At 37.7% G+C, this 26,967-nt stretch overlaps 1 protein-coding gene and 1 non-coding gene across 6 annotated transcripts in view; both read right to left on the reverse strand.

Annotated features, from left to right (window-relative positions):
• Positions 1-26,967, reverse strand: part of PARVA (parvin alpha) — a 167,722-nt gene that overhangs the window by 35,716 nt on the left and 105,039 nt on the right. The gene's annotated exons all lie outside the window — the stretch shown is intronic.
• On the reverse strand, positions 24,775-24,881 carry LOC144295598 (U6 spliceosomal RNA). Its single transcript, XR_013362679.1, has one exon. It is a non-coding gene; the product is annotated as a U6 spliceosomal RNA (small nuclear RNA).

Below are 26,967 nucleotides of genomic sequence, written 5' to 3' on the forward strand. Positions count from 1 at the left end.
ACTCTTTGGGTATGGAAATAAGATAAAACATAGTTCTTTCTATTTTGTAAGCTTATATCATTTATTTCAATTTTATGACATTTTCAAATAAAAGATTTGAGAACCTCTTCTGCTATTTCTATCCCCTACTTTATTTTTAAAACACTCAACCCTCAAAACTTAACAGTTCCATTCAAATATCCCTATAGTTAAATAGTAATTTCAGTCATTGTTGCTAAGTAGTTAAAGATAATTTCTTTCTCAAAACCCCTGGTTTTTCTCTTTTGCTCTTTATTAAACTAATTTCAGCTAGCTACATGAAAATTTTCTATTGCTGAAATCTTATTCTTCCATGAAATTGTTTCTTTCATGTTTCTATAGTTCTACAAATTGTTCATCATTAGTTTAACTTGTTATAAAGTAATAGGCATGATTTTGAAATAGGATGCTATTTAGCAAATTTTCTCAGGATTATTTTGTGACTCTTTCACTTGTTTTTGAATTTAGCTTCCAAATGTGCTTTTGGAGAGATTATTTTTAGAAAACAATAAAATAGTATTCGAAGAGTTCTGAAGTATCAAGACAGAGCAGAATAAACTCAACTCCCTGAATGGTAGAAAAACTGGGATGTTCTAACAAACACAGATACTATATATATTATACTTTATTAATGTAACCGTTCTTCAGAGAATTAGAGTACATAAAATACTCTTTTCAGTATGAGTGATTCCTGAGTTATTACATTTCTGTCTCCAAATATACAGAGAGGCTTTGTTAGATTTTTTTTTTTATTGTACCATGGCCAGAGAGTTTGGTCTTTATAATAATTTGTTGAGACACACTTTATGGACATAGATTTTGTAAGTGATCCATCCATATACGGTTGAAAAGAAAGAATACTCTAGTTTTGGTATGACTGGTTAATTATATTCTCCAAATCTCCTCTATCCTTATGAATTTTTTTCTTAATGTGTTATTAACAGATATATGTTAAAAATCTAACACTGGATGGAAGATTTATCAAGTCCTTGTAATCCTGTCAATTTTATAATGTTATGCATAAAAGAACATTTAGATTAAAAATGTATTTTCCTAGTAGCTTTAGTCTCCTCAATATGTAAAGACTTTCTATAGTAATGCTTTTTGCCTTGAAGTCTGTTTTGTCAGATATTAAAATAGTTACCCCAGCTTTCTTTTAATTAGTATTAGTCTAGTGTGTGTAATTGTTTCCACTTTTTAAACCACTCCAATGTGGGATTTTTAAAAAAGATTTTATTTGTTTATTCATGAGAGACACACAGAGAGAGGCAGAGACAGGCAGAGGGAGAAGCAGGCTCCCCATGGGAAACCTGATGTGGGACCTCTTCCCAGGGCCCTGGGATCATGCCCTGAGCCGAAGGAAGACATTCAACCACTGAGCCACCCAGGTGTCCCCCAATGTGGGATTTGAACTCACCACCATGAGGATGCCTAACTGATTGAGCCACTCAGGTGCCCCTAATTATTTCCACTCTTTAAATCATTCTTTGTTTCCATAAATTTAGAGTGTCTCTTATAAATAGCATATAGCAAGATGTTGTTGGGCTATCTAGTTTGGCAATCTTTGTCTTTTAAATGGATAAAGTCAATTTATATTGAATGCGTTCATCAATATACTTGGATCCACTTCTCCCAACTTATTTTCAACTTTTTATTATTCTGCTTTTTCTGGTTCTTTATCCACCCTTCCACAGGTATGATTTCTTTTGGATGAAGGTTTCTATTCTCTCTCATTTCATTTTTTCCCCCAATTACTAGTAGGGAGGCTATACACTCTGTTTTATTATTTTAGTGGCTAGCCTAAAAAATTTGCCATGTGTATTTAACTGAAATAGAAACAATACAGGCTTTCTGAGTCTGACTTACTGCACTTAGCTTGTATACTAAATAATACAGGACTTAAGAGGATACTTTAACTTGAATCACACTCTTCCTGACTTAAGTGTTATAGTTGTCTGGGATTCTATCTTAATTTCTTAAATCAATAATTTAGACATTATTGTGATTGTTTTTTTTTTAATTTATTTTTTATTGGTGTTCAATTTACTAACATACAGAATAATTATTGCTTCAATCTACCCATCATGGTGATCTTTTTAATTATAAGTTTTTATTTTATTTTATTAAAAATTTTGAGTATAGTTCATACAATGTTATATTGTTTCAGGTATACAAGATAGTGACTCAGCATCTCTGTGCATTAGGCTATGCTCCCAAGTGTAGTTACCATGTGTCACCATATAGTGCTATTACAGTATCACTGACTATATTTCCTATACTGTACATTTTATTCCCATGATTTATTCATTCCATAACTGGAAGCCTGTATCTCCCATTCTCCTTTGTTCATTTTGCCTATCCTCTGTCCCTTCCTTCTGGCAACCATGAATTTGTCCTCTGTATTTACAGGTATGATTCTGCTTTTTGTTTATTCATTGGTTATGTTTTTCACATTCCACATAAGTGAAATCATATGATATTTGGCTTTCTCAGTCTGACTTATGGCACCTAGCCTACTACCCTCTAGGCCTATCCATGCTGTCACAAATGGCAAGATCTCATTCTTTTTCATGGCTAATATTCCATTGTATATACGTATATATATACACACTCACTTCTTTATCCATTCATGTCGATGGACATTTGAGTTGTTTCCATATCTTGGTTATTATAAATAATGCTGCAATAAACATTGAGGTGTATAGATCTTCAAATTAGTGTTTTTGTTTCCTTTGGAAAAATATGTATTTAATTTGCATTTCCCTGAAGATTACTGATGTTGGGTATCTTATCATGTGTCTGTTGTCCATCTACATGTCATCTTTAGAAAAATGTTCTATTCAGGTCCTCTGCCTGTTTTTAACTGAGTTATCTGATTCTTTTTTGGTTGAGTTGTATAAGTTCTTTATATATTTTAGATTTTAACACCCTATCCAATATATTGTTTTCAAATATCTTCCCCATTCAGTAGGTTGCCTTTTTGTTTTTTTGTGTTTTTTTTTTTTTTGGTGTTTTTTTTCACTGTACAAACTCTTTATTTTGATGTAATACCCCTAGTTTATTTTTGTTTCCCTTATCTTAGGAGGCATATCTAGAAAAATATTGCTATGGCCAATGTCAAAGAAATTACTGCTTATGTTCTCTTGTAAGATTTTTATGGTTTCAGGTCTTACATTTAGGCCTTTAATCCATTTTGAGTTTATTTTTGTGTATGGTGTAAGAAAGTAGTCCAGTTTCATTCTTATGCATGTTGCTGTCAAATTTCCCCAACACCATTTGTTGATGAGACCATCTTTCCCCATTGTATATTCTTGCCTCCTTTGTCACATATTAGTTGACTAGACTGGCATGGTTTTATTAGTTTTATTCAACCCACCATGTGACCTTTCCTCATCATTTTCTGCTGCATTTCAAATCTTTCTTTTGGGTTCAGTTTTCTTGTTCCTGGAATACATCCTTTAGAGATATCTTTTAGTGAGGATCTGTTAGAAGTAAACTCTCTCAATTTATGTTTGCTTAAAATGACTTCATTTTCTCATTTAAAAATTTTTCTTAATTTGAATTCAATTTAATTAACATATAATGTATTATCAGTTTCAGAGGTAGAATTTAGTAGTTCATCAGTTGTATATAACACCCAGCACTCTACATCAAGTGCCCTCCTTAATGCTCATCACCAAGCTACCCTATCCCCACCTCCCTTCCAGCAACCCTCAGTTTGTTTCCTGTAGTTAAGAGTCTCATTTTTTTGAAAACAGCTTTTTTCCCTGGGTAACATATGACATTTTTTTCCCTAAATTTTGAAGATTTCATTTCAATATATTTTGGCTATTGCTTCTGAGGGAAGATAGCTTTCACACTGTTGTTCCTTTACAGGTAATCTACCTTTTCTCTCTGCTTTCGGTCATTTCTTTGTCTTCAGTGTTCTTAAGTTTTATTATAACGTGTGTAGGTATAGATTTATTGTTATTTATCATATTTGGGAGCCTGTGAACTTAATCTGAGAAGTCATATCTTTCATCAATTCTAGAAAATTCCCATTTATTATATCTTTAAATTTGTCTTGTCTCCATTTTCCTTATCTTTTCCTGCTAGAATTTCAGTTAGCTATATGTTAGATTTTCTTAGAAAAATCTCTTTTAGTTCGCTTTCTTATTTTAGGCACTCTTGTCTCTACATTGCCTTCTGGGTAATTTCTTCAGTGCCAACTTCCAGGTCACAAATTCTTTCTTTAGCTGTGTCTGATCCATTGAGGTTTCTAATTATATATATATTATATATATATATATATTTTTTTTTTCATTTCTAGAAGTTCTGTTTGGTTCTCTTTCACATTGACTTGTCCAATTTTGATAATTACTTTTTAAAAAAAGATTTATTTAAGACAGAGTGAATGAGTATGGGGGAGGGACAGAGGGAGAGAGAGTCTTAAGCGGACTCCATGCTGAGTGCAGAGCCCAACTTGAGGTTCAACCTCATGACTCTGAGATTATGACCTGAGCTGACACTTAGCTGACTGCACCACCCAGGTGCCCCTAATAGCTTGTAAAAAGTAATCCTTTCATTAGCCTTTTTAAGTTTTTTATTTTGACATATTTAAACATATTTAATAACTGATCAGTTGCTAATATATAGCATTTGTGGGATGAGTTTACAGTCTATTATTCTGTTGATCTTTGCTCAAAGTGGTTGCTTCTCATGTGTTTTGTGATTTCTGATTTTTAACTTTCTTTGAAACTTTGTCTCTGGGAGCTCTTTGTGGCCTAGGTTGAAAGTTCATTCCTTGAAAAGGACATATTTTGCTTTTGCCCTGGGAAGCACTAATAATCTGGAATAACTTTTTTTAAAAAGATTTATTTATTTTATTTATTTATGATAGACAGAGAGAGAGAGGCAGAGACACAGGAGGAGGGAGAAGCAGGCTCCATGCTGGGAACCCAATGTGGGACTCAATCCCGGGACTCCAGGATCGTGCCTGGGCCAAAGGCAGGCGCTAAACCACTGAACCACCCAGGGATTCCCTGGAATAACTTTTAACTACATTTCAATCTTGGGGCTTTTTTCTTGGAAATATAGCAAACTTTTATTTTAATTTTATTTTTAATTGTAGGTGACATATTAGGTTCAGGTGAATAACAGTGATTCAATAATTATGTAGATTATGAAAAGCTCACCATGATAAGTGTACCTACCATCTATCACTGTATAAAGTTATTCCAATATTATGGACTATGTTTGCTATACTGTACCATTCAACCTCATGACTTTAGTATTTTAAAATTGGAAGTTTGTGCCTCTTAATCCACTTCAACTATTTTCCCCATTCCCTATGTCCCCCTCCCCTTTGACAACCATTAGTTCTCTGTGATTCTGTTTTTGTTTTGTTTTTAGATTCCAGATATAAGTGAAATTATATGGTATTTGTCTTTTTCTGACATATTTCAGTTAGCATAATACTCTCTAGGCCCATCTGTGTTGTCATAAATGGCAAGATCACATTCTTTTTAATAGTGAATAATACTCTATTGCATATATATATATATATATATGTATATATATATATATATACACACACACATATACACACACACATACACACACACTACATTTTCTTTATCCATTTATCTATTGATAGATACTTAATAAGTTCTTTCTATAACTTGGCTATTGTAAGTAAAGTTGCAGTAAACATAGAGGTGCATATATCTTTTCAAATTAGTGTTCACATTTTCTTCAGGTAAATATCCAGTAGTGGAATTAGTAGATGATAGGGTATTTCTATTTTTAATTTTTTGAGGATCTTCCATAATGTTTTTCATAGGAGCTGTACCAGATTGCATTCCCACCAACAGTGCAAAAGGGTTCCTCTTTCTCCACATCCTTGTCAACATTTGTTTCTTGTGTTTTTGATTTTAGCCATTCTGACAGGTGCGAGGCAATATCTCATTGTCATTTTGATTTGCATTTCCCTGATGATAAGTGATTATGAGCATGTTGTGTGTGTGTGTGTGTGTGTGTGTGTGTGTGTGTGTCTGTTGGCCATCTGTGTGTCTTCCTTGGAGAGATGTCTGTTCAAGTCTTCTGCCCATTTTTAAATTAGATCGTGTTTTCAGGTTGTTGAGTTCTCTATATATTTTATATATTTTGGATACTAACCCTTTATCAGATATGTCTTTGCAAATATGTCCTCTTATTCCATAGGTTGCCTTTTAATTTTATTGATTGTTTCCTTTTCTGTGCAGATTTTAATTTTGATGTAGACTCAATAGTTTATTTTTGCCTTTGTTTCTCTTGCCTCACAAGACCTATCTAGAAAATAGTTGCTTTGACTGGTGTCAGAGAAATTACTGCCTGTGCTTTCTTCTAGGATTTTTATGGTTTCAGGTCTTCTAATTAGGTTTCTAACCCATTTTGAGTTTATTTTTGTGTATGGTGTAAGAAGGTTGTCCAGTTTCATTCTTTTGCACGTAGCTGTCCAGTTTTCTGAATACTTTGTTGAACAGACTGTCTTTTTCTCACTGGATAGTCCTACCTGCTTTGTTGAAATTTAACTGACCATATTTGTAAGTTTATTTCTGAGTATTCTATTCTGTTCCATTGCTCTATGTGTATATTTTTGTGCCAGTACCATACTGTTTGGATTACTATAGCTTTGTAAGATAACTTGAAGTCTGGAATTATGATACCTCCAGTTTTGTTTTTCTTTTTTGGGATTGCTTCAGCTGTTCGGTGTCTTTTATGGTTCCACACAAATTTTAAGATTGTCCCAGTTCTGTGAAAAATGCTGTGGATATTTTGATAGGACTGCATTAAATCTGTAGATTGCTTTGGGTAGAATAGATATTTTAACAGAATTTTTTCTTCTAATCCATGAGTGTGGAATGTCTTTCCATTTCTTTGTGTTGTCTTTAATTTTTTTCATCAATATTCTATAGTTTTTTAAAAAAAAACAGGCATCTCATCTCTTTGATTAAACTTATTCCTAGGTATTTTATTCTTTCTGCTGTAATTGTAAATGGGATTATTTTCTTAATTTCTCTTTCTGCTGCTTTTAGTGTATAGAAATGCAAAAGATTTCTGTACATTGATTTTGTATCCTGTGACTTTACTGAATTCATTTATCAGCTCCAGTAGTTTTGTGATAGAGTCTTTAGGGTTCTCTCTATATAATATCATGTCATCTGTACATAGTGAACATTTTACTTCTTCCTTATCAATTTGGATGCATTTTATTTCTTTTTGTTGTCTGGTTGCTGTGGCTAGAATTCTAGCACTATGTTGTTTACAAGTGATGAGAGTAAAATCCTTGTCATGTTCCTGACTTGAGGGGGAAAGCTCTCAGTTTTTCTTATTGAGTATAGTATTTGTTGTGGGTTTTTCATATAGGGCCTTTATTATGTTGTGGTATGTTCCCTCTAGACCTACTTTGTTGAGAGTTTTTATCATGAATGGATGTTGTACTTTAGTCAAATGCTTTTTCAGTATCTATTGAAATGATCATATGGTTTTTATCCTTTCTCTTCTTGATGCAGCGTATCACACTGATTGATTTGCAAATATTGAATTACCCTTGCATCCCAGGAATAAATCCCACTTGATTGTGATGATCTTTTTCATGTATTGTTGGATTCAGTTTGCTAGTATTTTGTTGTGCATTTTTTAATATATTTTCATCAGAGATACTCAGCCTGCAGTTCTCTCTTCCTGTGGTGTCTTTATCTGGCTTTGGTATCAGGGTAATGCTGGCCTCCTAGAATTAATTTGGAAAATTTCTATCCTCTTTTATTTTGTGGAATAGGTTGAGAAGAATTGTTATTAACTCTTCTTTAAATGTGTTGTAGAATTTGCCTGTGAAGTTCTCCAGTTCTGGACTTCTGCTTGTTGGAAGTTTTTTGATTACCAATTCAATTTCATTACTAGTAATCAGTCTGTTCAAATGTTCTATTTCTTACTGATTCAGTTTCGGTAGGTTGTCCAATTTGTTAGTATAACTTTTCACAATATTCTCTTATAGTCCTTTGTATCTCTATGGTGTCATTATTTCTCATGTTTTGTCTAGGATTTTGAGTTCTTTCTCAATCTCTTTGTTGATGAGTCTGGCTAGAGGTTTATCAATTTTGTTGATCTTTAAAACAAAAAAACTAGCTCCTGGTTTCATTCATCTGTTCTATTAGGGCTTTTTTGTTTTGTTTGTTTTAGTTTCTGTATTACTTATCTCTGCTTTAATCTTCTGTATTTCCTTTTTTTCCCCCCCGCAGGTTTTGGGTTTTGTTTTCTTCTTTTTATTCTAGCTCCTTTAGAGGTAAGGTTAGGTTATTTATTTGAGATTTTTCATGCTTTTGAGGTAGGCCTATACTGATATAAATTGCCCTCTTGGAATTGCTCATGTTGCATCCAAAAGATTTTGTACCATTCTTTTAATTTTTATTTTTCTATGTGTTTATTTCTTCTTGATTTCCTGGTTGAACCATTCATTGTTTAGTAGCATGTTGTTTAACCTCCAAGTATTTGTGTTCATTTAATCTTGAATTTGTTAAGACTTGTTTTGTGGCCTAATATATGATCTATTCCGGAGAATGTTTCATGTACACTTGAAAAGAATGTATATTCTGTTTTAGGATGGAATGTTCTAAGTATATTGGTTAAATCCATCTGGTCCAGGGTGTCATTCAAAGCCACTGTTTCCTTGTTGATTTTGTGTTTGGATGATCTATCCATTAATGTAAGTGGGGTGTTAAAGTCCCCCACTCTATTGTATAACTGTTGATTGTTTCCTTTATGTTCGTTATTAACTGTTTTATGTATTTGGGTGCTCCAATGTTGAGTGCATAAATACTTACAATTCTTTTATCTTCTTGTTGGGTTATCCTCTTTATTATTATATAGTGTCTTTCTTTGTCTCTTATTATATTACGGTTTATTTTGTCTGATATAGGTACGGGACCCTGGCTTTCTTTTGACATCTATTTGCATGATAAATATTTCTTCAACTCCTCACTTTCAATCTGCAAATGTCTTTGGTTCTGAAATGAGTCTCTTGTAGGCAGCACATAGGTGGGTTTCATTTTTTAAAAAAGATTTTTAAAAATTTATTTATTCATGAGAGACAGAGAGAGAGAGAGAGAGAGAGAGAGAGAGAGAGGCAGAGACACAGGCAGAGGGAGAAGCAGGCTCCATGCAGGGGGCCTGATATGGATTCGATTCCATATCTCCAGGATCACACCCTGGGCTGAAGGTGGTGCTAAACCGCTGAGCCACTGGGCTGCCCGGGTTTCATTTTTTAATTCACTCTATACACTTTATATATATATATTTTAAAAACGTATTTATTCATTGATTTATTCATTCATTCATTCATTCATTCATGAGAGACCTACACAGAGAGAGGTAGAGACACAGGCAGAGGTAGAAGCAGGCTCTCTGCAAGGAGCCCAATGTGGGCCTCAATCCCAGATCCCAGAAGGCAGACACTCAACTGCTGAGTCACCCAGGTGTCCCACTTTATGTCTTTTGATTAGAACATTCAGTCCATTTACATTCAAAGTAATTACTGATAGATATGTTTTTATTGCCATTTTATTATTTATTTTGTGGTGGTTTTCCTAGTTTTTCTTTGACCCTTGTCTTGACCTCTTTTATGGTTTGTTGGCTTTCTTTGGTGACATAGTTGGATCCCTTTTTCTTTATTCTTTGCATATCTGTTACTGGTTTTAATTTGTGGTTACCATTAGGGTTGCATATAACATCTTCTGTATACAGCAGTCTACATTAAGTTGATGGTCACTTAAGTTTGAACCCATTCTTTACTCCTTTCCTTGCCCCCACATTTTACATATCTAGTGTCATATTTTACATCCTTTTGTGAATCTTCTGACTTATTTTTACAGACACACTTATTTTTACTGCTTTTGGGCTTCCTACTTTTCTTACTCTTACCTATAGTCCTTTTGTTCCACTCAGAGTCCCCTTTAACATTTCTTATAGGGCTGGTTTAGTGGACATGAACTCCTTTAGCTTTTGTTTGTTGGGGAAACTCTCTCTCTCCTTCTATTCTGAATGGTACCCTTGCTGGATAGAGTATTCTTAGTATTCTTGCAAATTTTTCCCTTTCAGCACTTTGAATATATCATGCCACTTCCTTCTGGTCTACAAAGTTTCTGCTAAAATTCTGCTGATAGCCTTATGTGGTTTCCTTTGTATGTAACAGGCTTTCTTCTTGCTCCTTCAAAAAAATTTTTATCACTACTTTTTGGCATTTTAATCACTATGTGTCTTGGTGTGGACCTCCTTGGGTTGATTTTGTTGGGGGACCTCTGTGCCTCTTGGATCTGGCTATGTTTCCTTCCCCACATTAGGGAAGTTTTCAGCTATTCTTCAAATAAAGTTTTGGCCCTCTTTTCTCTTTTCTTCTTCTGAGATCCTATGTGAGTTTTATTATACTTGATGGAGTTACTGAGTTCCCTAAATCTAAATTTATTCTCATTTTGCATAAATATTTCTCTCACGGGCTCAACTTGGTTAGTTTCTATTATACTGTCTTCCAGGTCATTATTTTGTTTCTCTGCTTCCTCTAGCCTCCTATTTATTCCACCAAGTATATTTTAAATTTCATGTATTGTGTTCTTCATCTCTGGTTGGATTTTCTTTTTTTGTCTCTTTATTAATGGTCTCACTGATACCCTACACTCTTTTCTCAAGTCCTGTGAGTATCTTGATCACTACCTTAAATTCTCTATCAGACATATTGCTTCTATCTATTCTGCTTAGGTCTCCTACTATGGTTTTGTCCTACTTTTTCCCTTGGGACATATTCCTCTGTCTCTTTATTTTGTCTAACTCTCTGTTTCTCTGTGTTAGGAAAGTTAGCTAAATCTCCTGTTCTGAAGGTAATGGCCTGTCCTATCATGCCCTGAAGTGCAATGTCCTCTGTTTCCCAGGACTTGGTGCTTCAGGAAGTGTCTCCTATGTGTGTTGTGTATGCCTTACTGTTGTGTCTTCCATTTTTTCCCTCAGTCTAGCCATCTACAGAGGCTCTTTTTGCCTGTTGTGGGGAGTTTTTGGTCTTCAGCCATGTGTGGCGCATTTAATAAGATATGAACTGGTCTGCTTTTGAAATAAGACCTGCCACCACTAGTACAGAGGGCCTGCAAAACGTGGGTCAGGAGAGGTAGCATTGGCAGAGTCTGCATCAGTTTTCTTGGGAGGGGACCTGCAGCACAGTACTAAGGCAAGTGTGCCTGGGAAGGGTGGATCCGCTGAAGTGTGTGTGTTTGGGGGGCACACTTGGTGTAAGCACATTAGGTAGTGAGTGTAGATGTTATGCTGGTTCCTGTAGGTAGCTGTGTGTTTATGCTGAAGGGCAGGGGAAGTAAATGGTGGCTACTAGCTCCTTTGTTCCTGGAGGGATCTCCCTGTGATACCTGTCTTCCTGGGCCATGCTCTGAAATGAGTAAATAACTCTCCTTCCTGTGTGCCCTAGGCATTTTTCAAATTGCTGTATTTCCATGGGCTATTCATCTTGCTGTCTCTTTAAGGGCTGGGACTCTGCTTCCTAACGGCCTCCAGACTCTCCTGGAACAGAGCTTGCTGATTTTTAAAGTTCTAGGCTTTAAGTCTACTAGTAGTAAGAACTCATGAGATACGGCCCCCTTTGCCTTCAATGCCAAATATGGAGATTTGTCTTCCTATACGGGCTCTCTGGTGTGATAGTCTGTTTCTTCACACTCCTAGCTTCCTCCCAATTGCAGATGGCCACAGTATGTTTCACTCCCAAACTATGTCTCTGCTTGTCCTATTTTCTTTGATGTGGGCTTTTCTCTACCTTTAATGGAGTTTCTTCTGCTAGTATTTGGGTCATCTTGGGTCCTCCTACACCATCACCACCTTCCCAGCCTCCTACTGTCTATGTTTTCTCTGAGGAGTTTTATGGTTTCAGGTCTCACATTTAGGGCTTTAATCTACCTTGAGTTTATTTTTGTGTATGATGTTAGAAAGCAGTCCAGTTTCATTCTTTTTCATGTAGTTGTCCAGTTTTCCCAGCACCATTTATTGAAAAGGCTGTCTTCTCCCCATTGCATATTCTTGCCTCCTTTGTCATAGATTAATTACATAAATGTGGGTTTATTTCTGGCTCCCTATTCTGTTGCATTGATCTATGTGTCCATTTTTGTGCCAATACCATTAGTTTTGATTTCTACAGCTTTTAAGTATCTCTTGAAATCTGGAATTATGATACCTCCAGCTTTGTTCTTTCTAAAGACTACTTTGGCAATTTGGGGTCTTTTGTGGTTCCACACAAATTTTGGGATTTTCTCTTTCATTTTTGTGAAAAAATATTGTTGGTATTTCAATAGGGATTGCATTAAATATGTAGATTGCCATGGATAATATGAACATATTAACAATATTAATTTTTCCAATCCGTGAGTGTGAAATATCTTTCCATTTGTTGTGCCATCTTCAGTTTCTTTCATCAGTGTCTTATCATTTTCAGAGTACAGGTGTTTCACCTCCTTGGTTAAGTTTATTCCCGGATATTTTATTCTCCTAGGTGCAAGTGAAAATGGGATCATTTTCTTACTTTCTCTTTCTGCTACTTTGTTATCTGTTATTAGTGTATACACACTATTATTAGAGTATACACACTCAACAGATTGCTGTGTATTGGTTTTGTATCCTGAAACTTTACTGAATTCATTTATTCTAGTTGTGAAGTCTTTAGGATTTTCTATGCACAATATCATGTCATTTGCAAATAGTGACATCTCTACTTCTTCCTTACCAACTTGGATGCCTTTTCTTTCTTCTCTGAGTGTTAAATGTCTAAAACTTCTGCTTCTATAGTAGTAAGAGTGGATATCCTTGTTTTGTTTCTTATTTTAGAGTTAAAGTTTTCAGTTTTTCACCATTGAGTATGATGTTAGCTGAAGTTTTTCACACATGAACTTTATTATGTTATGTTCCCTTTAAATCAATTTCTTGAGTTTTTTTTTTTTTTTAATGAATGGATGTTGAATTTTGTCAGGTGATTTTTCTGCTCCTATTGAGACGATTATATGGTTTTTAATTCTTCAGTTTAATGTTGTGTATTACATTGATTTATGGGTATTGACCCATCTTTGCATCCCTGGAATAACCCCATGTAGTTGTCATGATTGTCTTTTAATGTATTGCTGAATGTGGTTTGTTAATGTTCTGATGAGGTTGTTTGCACCTATGTTCATCAGGGATATTGGACTGAAGTTTTCTTTTTTTTTGTGATGTCTTTGTTTGGTGTTGGTACCAGGGTGATGCTTTCCTTCCTCTTCTTTTTGGAATAATTTGAGGACAACAGGTATTGATTCTTCTTTAAATGTTTGGTAGAATACACTTGTGAATTGTTCTGGTCCTGGCCTTTGTTGGGAATGTTGATTACCGGTTCAATTTCAGTACTAGAATTGGTCTGTTCAGATTTTCTGTCTCTTCCTCATTCAGTTTTAGAAGATTGTATGTTTCTAGGAATTCATCCATTTCTCCTAGGTTGTCCAATTTGTTGGCATATAATTTTTCATGGTATTTTATATTTCTTTGTATTTCTGTGGTGTTGTTACTTGTATCATTTTTTTTATTAACTTGGATCCTCTTTTTTTCTTGATGTGTCTGGCTAATGTTTTATCTATTTTGTCTTCTCAAAAAACCAGCTCTCGGTTTCATTGCTCTTTTCTAGTTTTTTAGTCTATTTCATTTACTTCTCCTCTGATCTTTATTTCTTTCTACTAACGTTGGGCTTTGTTCTTTTTCTTTAGGTGTAAGGTTAAGTTGTTTCAGATTTTTCTTGTTTCTTGAGGTAGGCCTGTTTATTGTTATATTTCCCTCTTAGAACTTCTTCCACTGTGTTCCCAAAGATTTTGGATTGTTCTTTTTCCATTTTCATTTTTCTTCATGTATTTTTTTATCTCATTGACCCATTGGTTGTTTAGTAGCATACTGTTTAGCTTCCATGTGTTCGTGTTTTTTCCATTTTTTTCCTTGTGATCGATTTCTAGTTGCACACTGTTGAGGTCAGAAGAGATGCCATATATGGCAGCTTCAATCTTTTTAAATTTATTGACACTTGTTGCCTAACATGTGATCTATCCTGGAGAATGTTCCATGTGCACTTGAAAAGAATGTGTATTTTGCTATTTTTGGATCAAATGGTTTGTATGTAACTGTTAAGTCCATCTGTCTAATATGTCATTCAAAGATACTGTTTCCTTTTTTTTTTTTTAAGATTTATTTATTTATTTATTTATTTAGTTAGTTAGTTAGTTAGTTAGTTAGTTAGTTAGTTAGAGTAGGGAGAGGAAGAGGAAAGAATTCCAAGCAGATTCTGTGCTGAGGACAGAGACTGACTGGGGGCTCAATCTTATGACCCTGAGATCATGACTGGAGCCAAAAGTAAGACTTGGCTACTTAACTGATGAACTCCCAGATGCCCCGATATTATTACTTTATTGATTTCCTGCCTGAGTTATCTACTCATTGATGTAAGTGGAGTGTTAAAGTCTCCTACTATTATTATATCACTGTCAAGTTTGCCCTTTATTTCTGTTAATATTTGCTTTATGTATTAGGTGCTCCAAAATTGGGTGCATGGATATTTAAAGTTGTTATATCCTCTTGTTGGACTGATCCCTTTATCATTATATAATGCCCTTGTTTGTTTCTTAATAAAGTCTGTTTTTAAGTCTATTTTATCTGATGTTTAAATTGCTACTCTGGCTTCCCTCACCCCCTGCCATCTTTTCTCATTTGCATAAAATAGTTTTTTCCATCCTTTCACTTTTATTCCTTATGTGTCTTTAGTTCTAAAGTGAGTATCTTGTAGGCAGCATATAGATTGGTATTGTTTTGTTTTTAAGATTTTATTTATTTATTTGACAGAGACACAAATAGGCAGAGGGAGACAGAGAAGCAGGCTCCCAGCTGAGCAGGGAGCCTGATGGGGGGCTGAATCCTAGGACCCTGGGATTATGACCTGAATTGGAGGCAGATACTTAAGTGACTAAGCCACCCATGCACCCCAGGTCTTTCTTTTTTAAAATCCATCCTGCCATCCTATGTCTTTAATTGAAGCCTTTAGACCATTTATATCCAAAGTAATTGTTGAAAGTATGCACTAATTGCCAGTTTGCTAATTGTTTTCTGGTGGTTTATATAGTTTTTATCTGTTCCTTTCTTCTTTTGCTCTCTTTCCTTGTTTTTGATGACTTTATGTAGTGTTATGCTTTGCTTTCTATTTTTTCTGTATCTATGATAGGCTTTGAGTTATAATGAAGTTCATATATAACAATCTAAGTATACAACAATCTGTGTTAAGTTGATGGTCACTTAAGTTCAAACACATTCAAAAAGAACTGCTTTTATACATTCTCCTCTACATTTTATGTGTATGTTGTGACATTTACATCTTATTCATAATTTTCTTCTAATTATGGCCTTTTCTTCTCCACACAAACAAGTCCCTTTAGCTTTTGTTTGTCAGGAAATCATATTATCTGTCCTTTAATTCTGTATGATAATCTTGGCAGGTAGAGTATTCTTGGTTGTAGGTGTTTTCTTTTCATCACTTTGAATATAGCATGCCACTCTTGGCCTGCACAGGTTCTGCTGAAAAACCAGCTGATAGCCTAATGGGGTTTCTCCTGTATGTAACAGTTTTCTTTTCTGTGGCTGCATTTATTCACTTTTAAAAAATATTTTATTTTTTTAAAGTAATCTTTACACCCAATGTGGGGCTTGAATTTACAATCCTGAAGTCAAGAGTCACATACTCCACCAACTGAGCCAGCCAGGTACCCTTCCCTTGTTGCTTTAAAAATTCTCTTTAATTATTATGTGTTGTGGTGTTGGTGTAAACCTCCCTGGATTCATCTTGTTTGGGGGTTTCTGTGCTTCCTGAACTTAAATGTCTTTCCTTACCCAGGTTAGGAATGTTTTCATTTATTTCTTAAAATAAGTTTTCTGTCCTTTTCTCCCTCTCTTTTCCTTCTGGGACCCCTATAATACAAATTGTATTGTGCTTGATGTTGACTAAGACCTCCCCTTTACGTACCCTCATTTACAATTTTTCTCTTTTTCCTCCTTCTTTCCTCCCTCTCTCCCTCCCTCCCATTTTTTCCTTTCTGCTAAGCTTGGGAGCTTTTTCCATGACAATGTCTGTTAGATTGCTGTCATTCTTCTGCATCTACAATCTGTTCATTCCCTCTAATGTATTTTTCATTTCAGTTATTCTTCAACTGATTTTTTAAAAATATTTTCTATTTCCTTGTTGAAGTTCTGAGTTCTTCCACTTTTCTCTATAGAGAAAGTCCCAGAAGCTTTCTCGCCATTTGGCAGGGCTCTAGGGCAGGTTCCTTTATATTCTAGTTGCCCTTTTAAATGCAGCCTTTTTTTTTTTTCTATGCCCCAGGGCCGAGAAATCTGTTCCTGGTCACTTAGTACTGTCCCTCCCCAATGCAATTCACAGCATCTGTCATGTCTCTGTCTCTCTTGCCGTTTTCTATGTGGTCTATCTTTTGTTGTGCAGCTGTTCAGTCAGCCTTAAGTTCTTCAGTAGGAACTGCCCTATAACTAGGTATAGATTTGGTGTGCCTGTGGAATAGTTGAGGATTTTCCTAAGCTGACATCTTGGACCAGAATCTACCATCTCTGTTTTAAAGTCTATTTTGCCGATGTAAGTATTGCTTTTTTTGTTTCACTTCTATTTGCATGGAATATCTTTTTCCATCCTTTCATTTTATGTGTTCTTCGCTCTGAATTGAGTCTTTAGTAGGAAGCATATTAATGATCTTTTTAAAGATTTTATTTATTTATTTGAGAAAAAGAGAGAAAAGAGAGATAGGGTGGGAGTGGGGAGGAGAGGGAGAAGAGGGTTTCCCACTAAGCAGGGAGCCCGATGTGGAGCTTGATCCCCTTCAAGCCAAAGGCAGGTGCTTAACTGAGCCACCCAGGTGCCCAGATGAGTCTCATTTTTTAATCCGTTCCTCCACCTTATGTCTTGGACTGAAGCAGTTAGACCATTTACATTTGAAGTAGTTATTGATAGGTATGTACTTCTTGCCATTTTGTTAATTGTCTTCTGGTTATTTTTGTAGGTTCTCCGTTCCTTTCTTGTTCTCTTGTCATTGATGATTTTATTTAGTGTTATACTTGGATTCCTTTCTCCTTATCTTTTATCCAAGAGAGGTTCTGGTTTTTGGTTACCATGAGGTTCATATATATCATCCTAAGTATATAGCAGTCTATATTAAGGTGGTGGTCATTTAAGTTTCAATAGTTTCTAAAAGAACTTCATTTTTACTTCTTCCCCTCCAGGTTTGATGTATATGATGTCATATTTTACATCTTTTGAGTCCCTTGACTATTTTTTTTAAAAGGTATAATTGATTTTATAATTCTTGTGTTTTAATCATCATACCAGCTTTAAAGTGATTGCTCTCTTTAGTGTATGTTTGCTTTTAGCAGTCAAATTTTTTCTTTTCATATTTTTTGAAATTTCTAATTATGGCCTTTTCCTTTTAAGGAAGTCCTTTTAATGTTTACTGTAAGGCCAGCTTACTGGTGATGAATTCCTTTCACATCTGGAAAATTCTTTATCTCTCCTATTCTGAATGATAACCTTGCTGAATAGAGTATTCTTGGTTGTAGATTTTATTTTTTCATCAATTTGAATATAATATGCCACTTTCTTTGGGCCTGCAAAGTTTCTGCTGGAAAATTAGCTGATAGCCTTATGGGTTTTCCCTTGTGTGTAACTGTTCACTTTTCTCTTGCTGCTTTTAAGAATCTCTCTTTATCTTTTTGTCATTTTGATTACTATGTGTTTTGTTGTTGACCTCCTTGGGTGCATAATTTTTGGTGTTCTCTGTGTTTCCTGGACCTGGATATCTGTTTTTTGTCCCCAGTTAGGGAAGTTTCCAGCTATTATTTCTTGAAGTTAAGTTTTGCCTCGTATCTCTCTCTTCTCCTTTTGGAACCCCTATTATGCAAATGTTATTATTCTTGATGATGAAGCATTCTCTTAACATATCCTCATTCTCTACAATTCTTTTTTTCCTTTTATTGTTTATCTTGAGGGCTTTCTACTACTCTGTCTTCCAGATCACTGCTCCATTTTTCTGCATCCTCTACTGTATTGTTGATTCCCTCTATGGTGTTTTTCTTTTCAGTTATTATTCAGCTCTGCTTAGTTATTTTTCATATTTTCTCTCTCTTTTGTTTAAGTTCCCCATGATTTAATTCACTCATTTCTCAAGTCCAGTGAGTAAAGTTTAGTAGGACCACTACTTTAAACTCTTCATCAGGTAAATTGCTTATCTCCATTTTGTTTAGCTGTTTTTCTGGAATTTTTTGTCTTTTTTTTTTTTTTGTTTGGATCATATTCCTTTTACTCTGATTCTCTGTGTTTCTTACAATATATTAGGTAGGTCAGGTATGCCTCCTGGTCTTGAAAATAGCAGTCTTCTGTAGAATGCATCCTGTGGTGTCTAGTAGCACAATCCTTCTAGTCACCAGAAACAGGTACTCCACGAGTGTCCTCCATGTGTGCTACATATGCCCTCCTGTTGCGGTTTGGATGCAACTGCTGCAGGCACACTGATGAGCAACAATTGCCCCTGGCATGGCTGGCTGCAACTATAGTGCAACTATAGTGGGTGTGATGGTGGGTGGGACAAGCGCCCCCCTCCCCGGGGAAGGAGTCGCTCTAGAGAGACACTGGTACGATCTGGGGCTGCCCCATGGGTGTGGTAGGAGCTGCAAGGTTACAAGGTAGATGGAGAGTGTCAGAACTGGTTTCTACAAATGCCCAGCTAGCTAGGCTGAAGGGGAATAAGAAAAATGAGGCCTGCCAGCACCTCTATTTTCAGAGAAAGCTCTTGCAGATACCTACCTCACTTTGGCACATGTCCTAAAGTTATTAATAATTCTCCTTGATGTATATCCCAGGCACTTTTGAAACTTCTATTTCTGTGCTGGGTCTCAGGTCAAGTGATACAGTGTGCTGGCCCTTTATGAGCAGAGGCTTAGCTTCCTACCACCTGCCCCCACCCCACTCCCTGCCCTGAGAATTAAACCCCAATGATTTTCAAACTAGACATTATGGGGACTTCATGGTATAGGTCCCCAGGGCCAGAGGTGATAGATTTGAGGCTTGGTTTCCTTACTCCTTGGGGAGGACATCGAGTGCCTGTAATATCCCTCCTGTATGTGGGTCATCACTGTTCCAAGGGTTTGGGTCCCTCCTGTGTCTCCTCCCCTCCTATCCTTCTCAATGTGGCCTTCTCTTGAAGCCTTTAGTTGTGGAGATCTGCTCTGCAAGTCTCAGGTCATTTCAGAGTGAGCTGTATTACATATTAGTTGTTTCTTCAATGTGTCTGTGGGACGATACAGGCTCAGGATTCTTCTACTCTGCCATCTTCCTCTCTCCTTCCCATCTTGGGGCTTTTAAAAAAATAATTAATTAATTAATTTATGAGAGAGAGAGAGAACGGCAGAGGGAGAAGCAGGCCCCATGCCAGAAGCCCAATGCAGGACTCGATCCCGGGACTCCCAGATCACACCCTGGGCCAAAGGCAGGCGCTAAACCGCTGAGCCACCCAGGGATCCCTCCATCTTGGGGCTTTTAAAGCCACATAAGTAGTGTGAATCCTACTCCTAAATCTGTGTGGGTACAGACATTTGATAAAGAATTATCAAGGGCAGACTTTGTTGTTGTTTCATGTATATCCAAGGCTGGGACATTTATCCTTACTGACTCTCTATAGGACGAGACTTTCTAGTATGCCCACTGGAATTGTTGCCCTTCAGAGATGCTTGGCATTATTCAGGAATCTCTGATTCAACTTCATCCAGGCTTTTTCTCTTGACCCTGCATGTGTGATCTATTAAGCCTTAGGCTACAGGCCATTAGGAATTAATACTTATTTTACTAGATTTACACTTCCTTCATTCTGGCATCAGAAGAACTTCCTTCCCTTCTATATCAGTTTAAAAATATTTTTAAAGTCACCCAGATTTTTAAAACATGCCAAGAGGATCTGTCTTAACACCTAGTTAGCCAATGTTGAACACTAAAATCTATTTCCTTTTCTTATTACATTAAGTAGTATATCCGAAACATAATGGTAGTGAGAGCCGTCATCTCTGACTTGTCCCTAATACCATGTCTTTGATATTTCACTATTTAATATATTCATTGTTTTCACCATCATATCTAGGTAGTTCCCTTTTCTTATGGGTTTACTTGGGATAGCTGTTGAAATGTATCAAGTATTATTTGACATCTGATAGGTTACTTCACATCTGTTACTGAAATTTATATATAAAACCCTTGTATTTTTTTAAAATAGGGTTGATAATATATAAACATGGAAAAAATTCAAGCTGGGAAAATTACTAAGTCCCTTCTTCCCATTGTAGTTCCAGATTCCCTGGTTCCATTCTATAGAATTAATTGTGACTATTACCCTAAGATGTTCTCTACAAACTCAAGCATTAGAGGTGTCCCTCAACTCCCACACACAGTGACATACCATATGTACAGCTCTGCACTTCCACTTCATAAGAAATTTGAGAGAGCTTCTCTATTACTTATAAATAAAAAAATAAGAAGATCCTTTCTATCCTGGCCTCAAGCTGGTCAGCCAGCTTGAGGCCAGAAAAATGCCTCCTCCAGTTTAAGAATAGCAGTACGCATTACCTGCAAGTGTTCTAGAATCAATGACTGTTAGAGCAGGAAGACCTTAGAGCGTGCTGTCCAAAAGAACTTACTGCTATGACAGAGATATTCATTTCTGCACTCTCTGAATGTAGTCACTAGACACACACAAGTGGCTATCAACCATTTGAAGTGTAGCTGGTGTGACTAAGTACATACGTTTTTACTTTTGATTACTTTTAATAGCTACACGTGGCTAGTGGTACTGTATTAGCTCAGCTGTGAGGTTGTAGAGGCCATCATCCTGGTTTTACAGAAGAGTGACCTGAGCTGCAGAGAAATGTTGTAGTGGTAGAGCCAAGGTTGGAACTTAGTCTCCTGTCCTTCTCTTCATTCCTCTCTCAGTTTTCGCAGTTTCTACTTCAGCCTACTTACTGTTGGGTGTGGGGAAGTGACTGTCAAAACCAATATGATCAAACCCTTCAAGATGTTGCTCTCCCTGGGATTCATGGGGCCATCCCCATTCAACATCCACCAGTTTCCTTTAGTTGCTTATTCCTTGTATCGCTAGGTTTTCTGGAAGCTTTTCCCCATCTATACAGCTCCCCCTCTAGTTTGACATCATCATTACAAGGAGATGCTGTGCTGGTACTTCCTCTACTGCTTCTAGATCATCTTCAAAAGCCCCATTTCTGATCATGTCACTTGGCTCACAGGCCATCAGCAGTTACTACTGCCTACCCACCCAATGTAGTCTAAACTTCTTTGTTCAAGGTTGTCTATAATGCAGGCTCTTTCTCTTTCTCTAAATAAAAATTTTCATTTTAGAATGGTTTTTAGACTTATAGAAAAGCTAAAAACTATAGTTCAGACAGTTCCTTCATATTCTGAATCCAGTTTCACCCACTGTTAACAACTACTAAATTGACATTGGTACATGAATATTAACTCCATACTTTGGGTTTCACTAGTTTTCCCCTAATGTCCTTTTTCTGTTCACACCTACTCATCACTGTCACCTTTAGCATCCTCTATTCTGTTATAGGTTTTCAGACTTTCCTTGCTCTTCATGACCTTGACAGTTTTGAGGAGCACTGAGTTCTTCCTATATTTTTCTCAGTGTTAGACTGAGGTTATGGGTTGGGGAGGAAAACCACAGAAGTGAAGTGCTCTTTTCATTGTATCGTATCAAGGGTACATGCTATCAATGTGATTTATCATTGGTGATGTTAACTTTGATCACCTGGTCAAAGCAGGGTCTGTACCTTGTTTCTCTACTGCAGAGCTACTTGCCTTCCCCAGCTCCATACCATAATCATGGAAGCCAGTCACTAAAATGCAAACCACTCAAACTTTTACTTCTTTGAGGGGGTTGTAAATACGTGAATAATTTACAATTATTCAGTGGGAAAGAGTTGTCCCTTTTCTCTCATTTATTTAGCTATTTATATCAACATGAGCTTAGGGATATTGATTTTACACTTTGGACTATAACCCATTATTACTGTCATTCATTTATGTGCTCAAATTCTTCCACCATTAGCCAATGGGGCTGCTTTAGGTTGATCTTGAATACTTTCCCCACAGATACATATACTTTCTCAGACCCTCTTTTTGGCACAGCAAAATGCTCCAGTCCGAGAGTTTGCCAATTCTCCAAATACCCTGGTTTCTATTATTGGAGACTGGTGTAAGAAATCAAGGTCCAGGTGCTGGGTCTCATCTGTGTTAGCCACACGTCCTGCATAACTAATCTTGATGATCACCTTCCCATGCCCTCATTGTCTGCACAACATTCTGCCTCCATGGAAGTCAAGGGTGTACCAGCAGCTTTTTGTGCTAAAATGTTCTTTTCCCTCTACACCTGGTTGAAATTCTCCTTCCACAAGGCTACATTCAAAATGTCCCCTCTTTGAAGGTACCTTTCCTAAACTACTTGATATCCCACAGCCCTTTGTGCCCCTAGGCCATGAGTTACAGGGAGGCCCTGTGTTACAATGTATGTTACCCTGCAACATGTTTGCTTTTATATCCCTAAACTCAGCAGTTAGCATGTAGCAAATGAAATGGTTGTTGCTTAATGAATATTAATTGACAAGAGTAAGGTCGGCGTAAGACTAGGTAAGTAAGTAAGTAAGTAAGTAAGTAAGTAAGTAAGTGTAAGTAAGTAAGTAAGTAAGTGTAAGACTAGGTAAGTAAGTAAGTAAGGTCGGTGCTCTCTAGGGTCTATCAGGGACAAAGACAAACACACACACTAAAATTAAAAAAAAATTTAAAAAAAACAAAAACCAACAAACCCTCCTCCAGAACCTTTATGCCCAGGGGACCTTTCTCTGTCACATGCTTGAAAAAAATACCCTGTTTCGGGCATATGCAATTGTGAAAACCAGAGGGAAGAGCCTTATGACTTTCATCCCTCTAAACAGGGGAACACATGTTTAAAGATAAGAATCAGTAAAATAAAACATACCCTAAGGAAACTCACAGAGCTATCCTAAGTCAGGAAAGGTTATGTTCCCATGAAATGATTATCTAGTGTAGGCATTTTTCTAGAATACTTCCTCTCCTGCCTCTCTCAGTCCTGTCTATTGCCTAGGTGTTGGGGATGCAAATACAGCAAGATTTTGTCCTGAGGTGTGGAGAGGGCTGGAGCTGTTGGTGTGAGAGATGTGAGAGGGTGGGGGTAGCATCAGAAAGAGGCAGGCCCGGATGGCCAGCATCTGCGTCTTCCCTGGTAGCAACACCAAAGGTACAGAGAAACAGCCAGGCTCATGAGGAGCAGCCCCTAAGGCAGAACACGTACCCTCTTATCTTCTGGATGATGTGGATGGCCCTTCCCAGACCTCCCTGGCTCACCTGAATGGTGCCCAGCACACTGTTAATTTCTATCTCCGGCCCTATCTCCGTATGTCTCCTGTTGGTTCTGCTTCTCTAGAACGCTGACTAATATACAAAGTATAAAATAGGGTTGATAATTTCAATCATTTATTTAAATTTAAGGGAAAGCAAGATATTTGCATAATCTTAAATAATCTCCCTTGCCCCTCAATACATGGATTACTAAGAAAAATAGTGACTTCACAGTGAAGAAATCTGATAGGCCCCACCTTAACCAAGTGATCAGGGTTAACTTACCAGTAATAAGACCCGCTAACATCATGTACTCCCTGATAAGATACACTGAGGACCCGTCACTTCTGTGGCCTTCATCTAATCATCAGAAAACATCAGACAAACCCAAGTTGGGAGCCATTCTACAAAATAATCAGCCCTTTTTCAAAAGTGTCAAGGTCATGAAAGACGAGAAAGACAAAGACTGTCACAGGTTGGAGGGGACCTGACAACTGAATGCAACATGGGATCCGGCATTAGATTCAAGAGCTGAAAAGGGACGTGAATGTGAAAAACTGGCGAAATCCAAATAAATTCTGTAACTTAGTTAAGTATCGCACTAAGGTTGATTTCTTAGTTTTGTCCTTGTACTGTGGTCAGGTAAGACGTTAGCATTAGAGGGAACTGGGCTGGGGGGTCAGGAGCTCTGTACTCTCTCTGAACCTCTAAGTCCAAAATTAGTTCAAATGAAAGTTAAAATCCCATTCACAAATGGCCTATTTAATATTAAGATAAATAGTAAACTCTAAAGAGGATCTGGAAGCTCTTAGAGGTCTACCAAAGGCAGGAAGCGGCACACCACAGAGAAAAGGATTTTTGGAGCCAGAGAAGCTAAGGTGGCAGCAGTGGGACTGGAAGATGGTGGAGAAAGCTCCAGCAACCTAGCACGTAGGAAGCCAGTTCATTCATTCATTCTTTCTTTTTTTTTCTTTCTTTCGAGCAAAATGGTGGTTTTATCAAAGCACAGGGACAGGACCTGTGGGCAGAAAGAGCTGCTGCCCTGGCCCTGCCCCTGTGATTAGATAATGCACAGTTGGGGGAGGTAAGCAAAAACAGAGATTTCAAAAGGATTTTCATATGCTAAGGAAGACCTATAAGATACTGGAGGTCTTGTCACTGTCAAGTTAAAGATTGCTTTTCCCTCTAGCAAGGCATTAACATCAAGACAATTGGAAACTTCCTGAAAAAATATGGAGCGCTTCATGAATTTGCGTGTCATCCTTGCACTGGGGCCATGCTAATCTTCTCCGTATAGTTCCAATTTTAGTATGTGTGCTGCTGAAGGGAGCTCGAGCCAGTACTTTCTAAGTGCTTTACACATACTACCTGGTTGAGAAATGGGATGTTTGACACATTACATATGGGAATATGGTGGTCATAATTTGGGACAGACTATGAGGGATGAAAGAGAAGGAGCAAGAGAGGATGACTCCCAGGTTTCTAATCGGAGCAACGGCAGTGTGGTTGTGACACCATGCATGGCTATGGAAAGCAGAATGTCTTTTGGTGAGGAGGGGGACGATAAGCAGCTTTTGGGATGGTTCCAAGGTACCTGTGTGACACCCAGGTGGGTATGCCTAGAAAGCAGATCACCTTACAGGGGCACCTGGATGGCTCAGGCGGTTAAGTGTCTGCCTTCAGCTCAGGTCATGATCTCAGGGTCCTGGGATCGAGCCCCACATTGGGCTCCCTGCTGAGCAGGGAGCCTGCTCCTCCCACCTCCCTCTGCCTGCTGCTCCCCCTGCTTGTGCTGTCAAATAGATATTAAAAAGAAAAGATGTTATACCTTCAGAGAGTGATTATCAGAGAGGTGATGGCTGAAATGGAGAAGGAGGTGAAACACCCAGGAAGAGGATGTGAGAAAATAAGAGAAGGGGCCACCATTACACAGAGAAGAAAGGCAGATGAAATCGGGGAAGCGGGGTGTGTCAGAGGCAGAAGGGAACTGGGCATGAGATCCCAGGAACCTCCTGCCCTGGGGAAGGGGGGCCAGATGTTCAGTAGTGTCGGATGCCACAGCATAGGACGTCACCAGAATAGACATGATGACCTCAGAAGGGAAAGCCGGTGGAGGTGTGGGGTGGTACCCAGCTTGTACCTCAGCGGGGAATGATAAATGGTGGGGAAGCAGATACAGGGCCAAATATTCTTTTGAGAAACTTTGCTGGGAAAGAGGAAGATAGCAAAACAGCCAGAGGGGGAGTTGAGGTTAGAGGGTCCCCAAACTATCTCCAGACTGACTCTTCCCAGGAGCTACTGAGGCATATTTTTACCAGTAAACCGGTTCTCTCCAGCTGGCTAACCTGCCTATATAGCTTTTTAATATGTGTGCCCAGCCATCGACCTACAAAGGGTCTAAACTTAGGTTGACAAAAAGTATCATCACCTTTTCAACAGGAAGGCTGGGATCTGAAATAATCGAATGTGACTGCTCTGTGCCTGACTCGGGGCCACACGGACGCGATGTTGGGCGGTTCTGGAACCATTCACAGCAGCGAGATTACCTCATGACCATGTTCCATCACTCCATGGCCACGTTCCACCCTTGCCTTGAAAGCCCCACACAGAGCATCTCGAGACACTTTCAGATCCCAACCAGAAATCTGCGGGGGGAGTTAAAAGCCACAGTCGCAGAAGGAGATGCTCAGTTGAGGCTCACGGCTTTTCCACACGGACACGTGCCAAAGCCTTTTCCTCTCTGTGTTCAATTGTGTTTACAAGCCTTTAAATATTAAACACCCACTAATATTGATGTTTGGGTACCAAATCAGTTTAGCTTCCTGGAAATTACTAGAATTTATATCATTCGTTCATTTAATACACATTGATTAAGTGCCAGGCAATATGTGCAGGCAAACTGGAGAAGCCTGGATAAATGAGTATGAGGTGGTGTTCCTGCCCTCAAGAAACCCACAGACATTTACCTAATAACACAACAAGGGTATTCACAAAAATAATAAAGTCAGGGCGCCTGGGTGGCTCAGTGGTTGAGCATCTGCCTTTGGCTCAGAGCATGATCCTGGGGTCCTGGGATCGAGTCCTGCATCAGGCTCCCCACAGGGAGCCTACTTCTCCCTCTGCCTGTGTCTCTGCATCTCTCACTCTGTCTCTCATGAATGAATGAATAAAATCTTTAAAAAAATAAAGCTAGTACTAATGAAAATGATGAAAGATATTGATGGGACACTCACTGTGTGTCAGGCACGATACTCAGCACCTTACATTACAAAAACCACACGTGTGAAGGTGTCTGGATCTGAGGTTGAGAAGACAGCTGGTAGTGGCTGTGGATATGTCTGAATGTGGTGCCATGGGGCCTGCCTGGGTCCCCCTAGTAGGGGAGGGCAAGAACTGGCAAGACTAGACTTGAGTCTGGA

The sequence above is a fragment of the Canis aureus genome, chromosome 23 (assembly GCF_053574225.1).
Source record: "Canis aureus isolate CA01 chromosome 23, VMU_Caureus_v.1.0, whole genome shotgun sequence".
NCBI lineage: Eukaryota > Metazoa > Chordata > Mammalia > Carnivora > Canidae > Canis > Canis aureus.